This window comes from Passer domesticus, chromosome 19, assembly GCF_036417665.1.
Source record: "Passer domesticus isolate bPasDom1 chromosome 19, bPasDom1.hap1, whole genome shotgun sequence".
Lineage (NCBI taxonomy): Eukaryota > Metazoa > Chordata > Aves > Passeriformes > Passeridae > Passer > Passer domesticus.
This window is the reverse complement of record NC_087492.1, coordinates 5,696,343-5,707,608: the sequence shown is the minus strand read 5'-3', so window position 1 is coordinate 5,707,608 and position 11,266 is coordinate 5,696,343. Positions and strand designations below refer to the sequence as shown.

The window sequence follows — 11,266 nt, the reverse complement described above, 5'->3', positions numbered from 1 at the left end:
AGATCACCTGTTTTCTTTTCCCCACTAGGAGAAGATGTAGTGGCTTAACAATTTTTGTAGTGCTGGATGAGACACCACAATGCCTTAAGCAACACCAGCTCTTGATCAGGCCTTTGGATGTACAACTGCAAAAAGAAACTGGTGCCCTTCCAGGCTTTTCTCCCTAATATAAATCACCCTCTATTTTTTTTATAATGAAAAAAATCCCCCAGAATATTACCTTTTAGCCATTTTGCTTTGGGGAGATAAATCTGAGTGGAAGACAATCCATCGAGGTGTGACATGAGCTATACTGCAGACACAAACCATCTGGGACTGTTTGTTATCCCAGGGTGTCCTGTTTGTGTCCAAGCTCCATGAGTTACTGGTACAGCACTGGCTGTGGAGGGGGTGAAGCCACTGCTGAAGACACAGCAAAAGCAATTTTCTTCCTGCTCCATCTGGGCAGTGAAGACAACTCACTTTAATCTTCTCTTTCCAAGCACTAATTAATCTTCTGATGAAAACAAGGACAATATTTGGCCTGGCATGGTGGGTGGTTACTCATGCAAATGAGTACTTTTGTTCCATCCACAGAGGACAGAACTGAGCCCCCAGCTCAGACCTGGGGCCAATGTCAATGCAATGACACAAAGGCACTGGCTCAGTGCAGGGACACCTGGGCAGGTGTGAGAGCAAAAGCTGAATTCCAGCTGGGCCATTAGTGAGCGTTTTGCTGCAGCACTGAGCCAGCTGTGGATGATCTGCTTTGATAAACCCTTAACTCAGACACCCTTAAAGCCAAAGAAGCAATAAAGTGAGAGGTAGGCACTGGTGGTTAATGAAGTGAGCTCCAGGAAGGAGGAATGTGTGTCAGGCCAGAGGCCCCGAGGAGGCAGTGACACATTTACCTCAGGAGAAGCAGAGCTGGAGCCCAGGACCTGAGGATTCAGTAATTGAGAGTGTTTGAGCCTGCCTGGGGAGCTCTCCACAAATACAGTTGTCCACCTGGGTAGCTGAGGAGGATTAAAAATAGCCCAGCAAGATGTTGGCTTATCCCTGAGAGAACAGAATTAGTTGTCTGGAAAGACAGAGCATATTAGAGGAGGATGAAAGGTGGGTGAACACTGCTCTTTCTCTTCAGTTAAATTCCTGCCCTATCCCTGCAGGCTTTGGAGGTAAGATCAGACCCTTTTTCTATTCAGCACTTACCCTCTCTAATGCAAAGTTAAGCACTGCCATCTATCCTCTGCCAGGATTTGAGAGCAGGACCCGGAGCTCACAGCCCTGCCCCAGCCCCTGAGCTCCTCTGCTGGGGCTTTTTGCAGATAAACTGAAGCTGAGCAGCTGAATCACTGAGCAGGAGCTTGGGCTGTAGTTCTGAGGATACAGACCAATCTGGTTGTCTCATGGGCTGTAAAAATGTGGTCAGAGGTGTTTGACTGCTGTTTACTGTGGGCTTGCAGCTCTTCCAGCTGGGAATTTGGTGGGCAGAAGGAGCTTCCCTGATGTTGTGTCCCCCTGGGGGGCTGCTGAGCTGGTCTCTCTTTCCCCAGGCTGTTCAGCCTTGGTTTAATGGCTGCAGGGAACATTTCCCACCATTTCTCACAGTGAATATGCCCAAATTCCACCCACAAGTTCCTGCCCCACTCTGCCTTCTCAGCCTGAGCAACTCAAACCTCCCACTAGCAACCCACCAGACCTTGGTTCTCTCTGAGACACAACCATTCCTCTTCCTCCAGGGAATGCTTTTGTAAATATTTCTGTCTGTTCTGCAGCAATCATGGGGCTGGGTGATTTTTTTTGTTGTTTTCTCACTTCTGTGCTCTTCTATTACCCCCGTTTTTAATTGTGACTCCTTGGTTTGCTGCCCCATTTCCCAGTCTGTGCCAGTGGCCTCTGCGCAGATAATTCAGTCCACACAGAATGTTCCAGCAGGATCAGGCATGTTCACTCTGTACACAAATCTCATTTTCAGTGCCCATGAACCTGTTGAGTGCTGAACCTTGGATCCAATATGACAGCTCAATCTGTAACAAGTGGCTCATTCTAAATTGGGATAATCATTAATAAACACCCATTAAAGATTAGATTAAACTATGATTCCTTCCTTTGCTGATCTGTCATTGTTTCTTATTTAGTAGCTGCATTCAGGAATATTCACACATGATTGCTTATGGTGTTTTAATTGTCTTTGAAATGTTGTTTCACAGCTCACTTTGGAACCTGGGTAAAGTGTGCATGGGATCCTGGAAATCACTGCATCTAATGAGAGTCTGGCTGCTGCTGCAGAGTTATCTTTGCTTCTTTTTGACTCTTTAATTGCTGGTAATAGCCAAACTTGGTTTCCTGCTGGCTGGGTCTGAAGTCCTTCATCTTGTTTGGAGCAATGAGAAATCACCAGGATAAAGCTGTGCTGTTAATATCCAAGGAATATGGCTAACCAGCTGTCATCAATCTTCATGCAAACCAGACATTCAGCCTTAAACTGCATCCTTAACGGAGTGATGCAGTTAAGCAAGCACCAAGTGGCCCCAGGGCAAAGATGTTTCAGTTTCATTGAGCTTTTTTTTTTGATCTGGCAAGAGCCAGGTCTTGGGTTTTGGTAATCTGAGTCCTCCAGAAGGTGATGCTGCAGGGGATGGGGTCACACACCTGGGAGAGCTGCCCATGGCCTTGTGCCAGGCTGGCCTTGGCACCAAGCACCCCAGAGGAGCTGGGTGAGGAATTCTGCTCTTCCTGGCCTTCCCCTGGCTCTGCACAGAGGTTTAGCAGCTCCAGGGATGGTTTCCTGTGCTTCCTGGCACACACAGGAGAGGTTCTGGCCTTGATGCTTTGATGTAGGGCTTGGCACTCTCTGCTCTGCTCAGAGCAGCTTGGCTGGTGTTGGCAGTACAAACAGGGCCCTTTCTCCCTGCAGGAGGGTAATAACTAACCAGGGATCCCTCTGAGCAGCCTGGGGAGAGAAATCAATCAGTGGAAATCCCAGCTGAAGCACGGAAGAGAGGATCTAAATTTAGTGCAGCCTGCCTGGGGCTCCTGAGGTTTGTGGCTGCTGGGGCAGTTGCTCGAAAGCTGAGCCTGCATCCAAAGGCTGCAGGCAATGCAGGAGAGCAACACACTCTGCTGTACTTCCAGGTACCTCTCCTGAGTCTTTGGGATCATGGATTTGTTTGGTAGTTGTTTAAAAAAAAACCCGAAAAAACAGTTGTAGATACAAGGGAAGAGCAAGGGTTTGTGCCTCACAGGGGCTGCAGTCTGCACAGCGACATCAAACAAGGGCCTGGAGGAACAAAGCTCTTCTTATCCTCCCTTCACAGCTGGGTAACTGAATTCTGTGAGATGAAGTGATTTGCCTGTGGTTGTGTGGGAAGTGGGGAGGCCAGGAATGGAGCTGGGATCTCGGGGGATCGAGTTCACAACCGGTTTCTCTCTGCAGCTCCAGACAAACCCCGTGATTTCTCAGTGACCTGTTGTTTTGCCCTTGGCATTCCCCAGCAGAAGAGTCAGCAGGTTGGCATCTCCACTGGAAACAAGTCAGTACAGCTCCTGCTTGGGACTGAGAATGTTGAGTCTTTTTAAGGAAAAAAATCAAATCCACACTTCCTTTAGACACTGCTTGTTACTTTTTCTCAAGAGACAATTTGTGGATGCTACACTTAGGCCTGGAAGCAAACTAGAAACCTTGCTAAGTCTCCAAACTTCAAATTACAGCAGAACACGTTCCTGGGGCTGATAAAAGCTGCCAAGGACTCTCAGTTTGGAAAGCCAGCAGCACTGAAAATTGAATTCCTAGGGAAGAGAAACTGTGACCAGAGGAAATTGCTGCTGCTCACTGAGGATGGAATGGCTCTTGCTGTAACCTGAATTTTGTGCCATCAACCCCAACATCAGCACTAGGACCAAACTCCTGCAGGTTTTGCTCACTGAGTTCAAAGCAATCCTTCCTTCTGTGCCCATGGAGTGGTGGAAAGGACTCCAGATGAGTGAGAGGCACAAAGAAAAAGTACTTGCAGTGATCTACTTGCCCATTAAATGTTCTCTGGAAGGGGTCATTGTTAATGTTGCTGCTTCCCATCTAAACAGGAACACAGAGCCCTCCTTGACAGGGAGTTTAGCAGAGCTGAAGGGATTAGGGGGTGTTACAATATCTCACTTCTAAAAAGTTAATGTATTAGGGGAGTGTGAGTCTAGACACGTATTGCAAGACTGATTTAGGATCTTAAAGTGGATTCTGCCTTTCATTCTGGCTTTTATTAAAAGCTTTGTAGTACATCTTTAAAGAGCCACTAAAGCCACAGTGAAAACATAAAGGAGGAAATAATAGAAGCAGAAAGATTTTTTTTTTTTAAATGGATTTCTTCCCCCATTTTCTCTCTTGCCCCTACTCAGAGTTGAAAGCCATTTGCATAAAAACATGATGTTCATTTTTTTTCCTTTAAAAACACAACTCACTTCCTCCTAACTCTCTTCCCCTGAAAGCTGGGGGTCACTGTGCAAGATTAATGCCAGACTGTGGAGCAGCAGAATGCCTCAAATTCAGAAGTTCATCCAAACTTCCTCCAACTGCAGAGTGGTTGAGATAGGAGCAAGCTGGGGGAATTTGAGACAAGGTAATTGGTCCTCTGAAGGACTTGGAGTAGCTGCCAAAAGATGATGGACAAGGATGCTGTGTAGATTTATGGAGGGTGTGGGTTTTGCTGTGGTTGGCGAGAAAATGCCTATAGGGACACAGATCTGCAGAACCTTGGAGAAAACAGTTATTTGTGTGGGCAGGTCCAGCTAAACATGCTGAATTAGAGTTATTTCACCTCTAATTTTGGAAAGAAAAATAGCCTGGCACCCAACTTGAGGGATACCTGAGGTCTGCTTTTGCAGGCAAAACCATCCTGAGATGGAAGAACATCTGCTGTTCATTTTTATTTTATCTTTTTTTTTTCTCCCAATCTCTTAACTTCTTAGAGTCCTTTCAACTCCCAGGCACCCAAACCACTGAAAGCAGGACTGCCTGGCTTCAGGTGGGGAGGGAACAGCAGGAACAGATGGATTCCTCAGCACCAGAGCCTGGTTTCCATGCCAATCGAGCCTGCTGACAGAGAACAAGGAGTCAAACTCTGCTGACAAAAGATGTGGGAGCTGCTGGCTGAAAATTTCCCGAGGCTCTGGTGGTTCCATACCAGGTGGCAGCCACACGGAGCTGCTTTCTGTTCAGGAGGGATTCTGTGTTTTAAACACAGCCTAAGTCCCTGAACAAAGTTCCTAGCAGCTCTGGTGGAATGCAAATGCGTTGCTGTTATCCACACTTTGTACTCAGCTCACCTGCCCCCAAAGAGGAGGAGGAAGGCACCAACATTTGCATATAAATGAGGTCAGATTGGGTTCCTCTGCAGTCATTAAGGTGGGCTTATTATCCTGTTTGTTCTTAGCAAAGCTGCTCGCCATCTCTGCTCCACAGCTGCTGCCAGCCCGGTCTGCCGTGGAGACGTGGAGGGGCTCACTGCTGGTCTGGGAGTCACAAAGAGTGAGTTGGAGAAGAGAAGCTGGTAAGAGTCAGCTTTGCCTCTGAAAGGAGTTCTACCAAGGCTGTGGACATAAAAACCGAGGAGAAGAGAAGATTAAAAGAGGGCTCTGCACTTGAATTGTGGTGGAAAACAGTGGTGGAGACCACCTTGCTGCAATGAACATTATGTTGATTTATTGTGGCCAATTAATAGTCATAAACTTTGTGAGAGGGCATAAAAAGACAGCATGCTGCTAAAATTAAAAAGAAAAGAGAAGCCTTCTCAAATCCATGGTGTTCTTCTGTTTGTTGTGAGCATCTCAACAAGGACATGGGTGCAGCACCTGCCATGCCTCTCCTCAAGGGCTCTCAGGAGGGACGGGGAGAGAGCCCCTGAAGCTTCTGCTTCCACTCCAGAGCTCAGCCACACCTGGGGGTGGCATCACACTGGTGATGCTTCCCCAGGAGGGTTTGCAGAGAGGGAAACTGAGGCACAGATTGAAGGAAAAGCTGCTGTTTTGGCAGAGCAGGGCTGACACCCACTGCCATGCACAGAAGCTGCTCCTTGCTTTCATCGTGGAGTTCTCCCTTTCCTGAGCGGCAGCTGGAGGCCAGGCAGCCACTGAGGCTCAATCAAACACCCCCTTTCTTCACTCAGGCCTCAGTAGATCTGTACCAGTTCTAAGAATTTTGAAATTATTTCAACTTCCCACCAGCCTAGTGTGAGGTGCAGGATAAAATGCTGCTGAGTGGAGGATTTATATCATTTTACCCTCTGGAGGGGGTCCAGGAGTCAGCTGGATCAGTCTGCTAAAAGGCAGTTAAAAGACTTTGAGTGGTTTTCTGTCTTGCTTTCTCTTTGGAACAATCCCTGGAAATATCCAAATGCTCTATTAACAGCATTTCAGAGTGTTTAGTGCTCAGAAATTACAGGTGACTCTGCTTTGCTCTGACAAATGCAGTGGGAGTGTGGGTCCTCCCCTCCTGAATTATTCACACCAAAAAGTAGTTTGAAGGCAAACCTCAAAGTTCCCAGATTTGTTTTGATTTTTTACAAAATGCCTCCAATCAGCAGGCTTCTCTTAAAACATGGAATTTTCATGAAAATCAAGTTGCCTTGTTTAGAAGGAATAGTATTTTCTGTCAGCAAAGGTGTTGCAGGAAATATAACAGAACTCATGGGCACAGCAGGATTAGAACAAAAATGTATAGAAAGAGAGGAAACACATTCAAATATTTCTGCCCAGGGCTATTAAAACTTTTGAACAGAATTTGTGTCCTTCTAATTGACACCCTTCAAAACCTGTACCTGCAGCAAAGGGCAGAGCAGGAGAGCATCACCCCTGCATGCTGCCTGTGCCAGGGAGCTGTGTCAGACTGGAGTGAAACTGTGCCTGCAAAGTGTCTGCTCCTCTCAATAAAATATGTGCTTTCATTTCAGCAAGGGATCACAGCACAAAGTGCTAAGTGCTGTAAACACTTTGCAGCACGACATTTCAGGAGCTGAAAACTGACTGCTTAGGTGGCTGCAGTTGATAAAAAGCAAATGGAAAAGCAGCTGAGCTCAGCCATGGTGAGATTGTGCTTTCTGTGGAGTTTTGGGCTCAGATCCCTCTGGCTGCCCACTGAGGGAGGAGTGGCCGCAGCTCAGGAGCTGCTGGGAGTTGTGGCTCTGAGTTAAGAGCCCTCTTTGAGCTCAGTCCTAGGCTTGGGGTCTCTCATCAGCCTGAAGTCTGATGAATTTCCTCTGTTCATTGTGGAATAATGTGAGTTCAAGCCATGCTTACCATGTGTAGCTCATGTGGCTTGGCTGAAGCAGGGTGACAGATTGTTCATCTCCACATCTTGCATGTCCAACCCTTCAGAGGATCCCATCATTCCACACCTTTCAATGGAGGCGATTTCTGTTCCTCCCTGGACAGCTGCAGCACTGCCTCCTGTTCTCTCTTTGCTCTTATCCCAATGTCAGGAAAATTAATCCACAAACATCAGAGGTTTATGTCCAAAAAGGAGACAGAGGAGTCCTGGAACTTGATTCAAATAAAGGCAGAGGCCATGGGGCATCCCCCTGGGATCTCTCAAATTTTTGGAGGATGCAGCCTCCTTTTTATCCCAATTTCCTGGCTGCATTTCCCTTCTCTCTTTCCCCATTGGCTGAGGTACTTGAGAGGTTCAGACTTCCCCAAACACCTGATACTGAAGATTTCCCTCTAATGTATAACCCTCCCTTTTAATTTTTAATTCTCATGGAATTTAGGGGTTTTTCTTCCCCATTGTTTCTTTCATCTTTCAATGTCTAATTTCATTTATCAGCAAATGTAAAGTTTATTTGTAAAAGCAAATACCTTTTTCCATTCATCAGTCAGTGCAATCCCTCCCGTTGTTTCTTTTATCTCCCAGTGCTAGTTTTATCTACCAGCTTGCTTGTAAAGACAAATCTGCTATTCCTCTCACCAACAGTATTTTTCCTGCTCGTTGCCTCTGGGTCCTTTCCAAACATCACTTTCCTCCAAGAGAGAACAAGAGGGGAATGAACTCCCTTGTCCTGTCCCTTGGAGGTGCCAGGGAGGAGAATCTGCCCTAAAACACCTCGCTGGGTGCCTGCTGTGGGGGCAGAGCCAGAGACAGGGAGTGAAGTGGTTAAACAGCAGAAGGTTCTGGCAGGCAGTGGGGAAAATGTGGCTGATTCTCACCCTAAGTTGGAGTGCTAAAACTACCAGCAAATACTTCAATAAATAGCAAGCTCATAAATAACTTGCAACATTACACTTCATAATAAAGCAGTGACAAATGTTACATCTCTCTCCAGCGTGGATTAATGGTAATGGGGGTGGGAAGAAGGAGTGATGTCTGTGAGGTGGTATTAAAAATCACTTACATTTCACAGGTTCCCATAAAAGGGAGGCTTGTGCAAAACAATTAATCATGCATTATAAATGCAGCTTTTATTAAAGAAAAGCAAAAGCATAAATACAGCCAAGCCCTGAGGCACTTGTTCCTTGCAATAGTTAGTAAGTGTTTGGAAATATGAGCCAACACTTGGGACCCAGTTTAGCTGTGTTGTTATTGCTCTAAGAAAAGCTGGGATGCAGACGTGGCTTGGCTGCCTCATTTTTGTCTTTTTTACAGCCTGGCGTAGACTGCTCTGGATATCTACAGCTTTTCCTTTGCCTGGCAGTGCTTGAGGTCTAAGAACAGCCCAGCCAGGTCCTCGCAAGGATTTGTCCTGGAGATGACCCCTGCAGAGCAGAGTTATGGAGCCATCTCTACTGCCCCTACAAGACCAAAACCTTGGTTTAAATTAAAAACAACTGCCAGTGCCCCACCAAGGCAGCAGAAAGCATAAAGAGGAGGAAAAAGCTGTTTTTCTTAAGTGCTCCCCACGGAGAGGTGTCCCAGTGGTTTCCCCATTCCATCAGGAAAGGGGAGTTTGTTTTTTAGAGCTGTGTTGCAGTTCTGCTCTCCCAAATCCTAGGCCTGAGGAATGGGAACTTTGGGGGTCTTTTATTATTCCCCTTGGGTTGATCTGCTCTTTCAAGTTTAAGTCTGAGCATTGAAAGGGGGAAGTGGCAGAAGCAGAAGGTGATGCAAGAAGAACATTAAGGGGCAGGGGGATTTTATGACAGCACAGCAAGACAGATGATTTATTTTGTCCTTTGAGCACTTTCTCTTGAAGGCTGCTAAAGCCCATTAAAGCTTCTGTGTGAAGCTATGGTGAGATTCACTCCCTGGAAAGGACAGAGGTTTTACCATGGGGAGCCAGGAGTGGGGATGGCTCTGCTTTCATTAGCAGAGCAGTGATCTGAGCTCAAAGGGCTTCTGCTAAATTAGCAGGGGCCCTTGTTGCAATTAAATGCTCCTGTTTTTAACCACACTCACTGTGGCTCGTTTGATTTTTGAGAGAGAGCCAGAAGGCCACATCCAGGATCCCAGCTGTCAAACAGCAGCAGGTACCACAGGGATTTCAGGAATCTGCACAGCCACCAGCCCTCCCCAGCTCCACCTGTGCAAGGCCTTTCCTTGGGTTTCTCTCATGTTCAGTGCCTGAAGTTCACCCCAGACAAAACCAACATGTGGAGCTGGGATTCAGGGGGTTCAGCAAGACCTTTCCAGAGTGTGTTTTCCTGCTTGTGCAATGCTGCTTTTCTCCACGTGGGAGTTAGGAATTACCATCCCAGCTCATCTGTGTGCTTTGCAGCCTCTGAATTGGTTCTCCTGGTCCAGGATTATATGGAGTGGAATAAATACTGGGTAGGTTGCAAAAAAACCCACCCCTTTGTCAGTTTGGTGGCAGCCCAGGAAATAACATCATTCTAGAAAAGCATAAATCCTGGTTAAATCCTCCCACCCTGCTCAGATCCATCCTTTTGGCTGGCAGGTCATGGGTCCTCCAGCCAGAGAGCCTGGAGAGGATCCAGGGGTGCTGCCAACCCTCCCCCTGCTCCCTCCTGTGCCTGTGACTGCTCCAAGGTAGGTGGGACCTTCCAGGGGTGTTTTGACAGAGCAGCTGAGCTGTCCTGAGCTGTCACCCAGGCTCTTAAATATTTAATTTATCCATCACTTGAGGACTGGCTGTGATCAAACGGACAAAGGAGCTGCTGTTCAGTGCTGCTTGTTAATCAGAGCAGCTCTGCTGAGCAGCTCTGACAAGATCTTGAAAGGATTGTTTTAATTTCCATGGAGGTGCTCAGATGTGTCACCCTGGAAAAAGGACACCTGTCAGCTGAGCAGAACCTCCTCCTCTCTCTGGCAGTCCCCAGAGACCAGAGCTCACCTGGCCTGGCAGTGGGGATGCCACAAAATTTGGGCCTTTTGCTGGCTGCTGGAACTGGAGCAAAGCCTTGGAAACTGGGTCACCCTTGAATGATTCTGGTGAAGAGGAATGGGCAAGGAATTCCTGCATTCCCCAAGGATAAACCTGATGGTTCCCCCTTTCATTTGGAGACAAACCACGATCTATAATGAGAAGGCAACTATCACTTAATGCTCAAGGAGAATGAGCTTCCAGCAGTGAAACTGGATATTGGTTTTCTTGTTCTCATTGAGTGCAGGGCACCACAGAACCACTCTGTTCTCTGTATCTTCTCCATTCCCTTGCATCTGCAGCCAAATCTCAGCTGTCCCATATCTTTCATCCCTTTCCATCTGAAAAATGACTTCTGTTCATCCTGGACTATCTCCAAACCTTGCTACTGCCTGAAGAGTCCCCAGGCTGCAGCATCAAATCCAGCTCTAATTGCTCTCACAGAATCACAGAGTGAATCTTTTCCCTGCTCTTCATCAGCCTGGAATGACAGAGGTCAGAAAAGCCTTCCTGCCCATCTGTTTTCTCCAGCTCCTGGGTGAAGTTCTCTTCTTTGTCCCTGCACTGTTTGACATTTGTGGGGCCACAAGTGTCTGAATGGAGCACAAATCACTGGAGTTACAGCATCTGGGACAAGCAGGGAAGAGCAGGAACAGCACAGAAATCCCTCACTCTGGGGCTCTCTCAGTGGTGAGAGATCTTCCAGCTGTCATTTCTTTTATTTCTGGCCCTAAATGTTGCCCAGGCCTCTCCTGCCTGTCAGCCTGCTTTGCCAATGCTGTAAATACTTCCCATTACCCATCCAAACCCCACTGCACCAGTTGCTTCTTGGAGCTCTCCTGCTTATAAATCTCCCCAGCTTTAGTTCTTGTATTTGTTTGGGGCAATTAGTTCTGCAGCTCTGCCCAGAGGTCAGTGGGAGTTAGCAGTGATTTTCATCCTATTTCCCCTTCTTTTCCTCTGGCGTTCCCTTTCCATGCTAT

At 47.1% G+C, this 11,266-nt stretch overlaps 1 long non-coding RNA gene across 2 annotated transcripts; it reads left to right on the top strand.

Annotated features, from left to right (window-relative positions):
• Window positions 1-202: 202 nt before the first annotated feature.
• Window positions 203-7,902, top strand: LOC135283537 (uncharacterized). Of its 2 annotated transcripts, XR_010349253.1 has the most exons (3): window positions 767-1,157; window positions 2,193-5,347; window positions 5,435-7,902. It is a non-coding gene; the product is annotated as an uncharacterized LOC135283537 (long non-coding RNA). The 2 variants fall into 2 exon arrangements; XR_010349252.1 differs by having other exon boundaries at window positions 203-1,157; window positions 2,193-7,902.
• The last annotated feature ends 3,364 nt before the right edge of the window (window positions 7,903-11,266 follow it).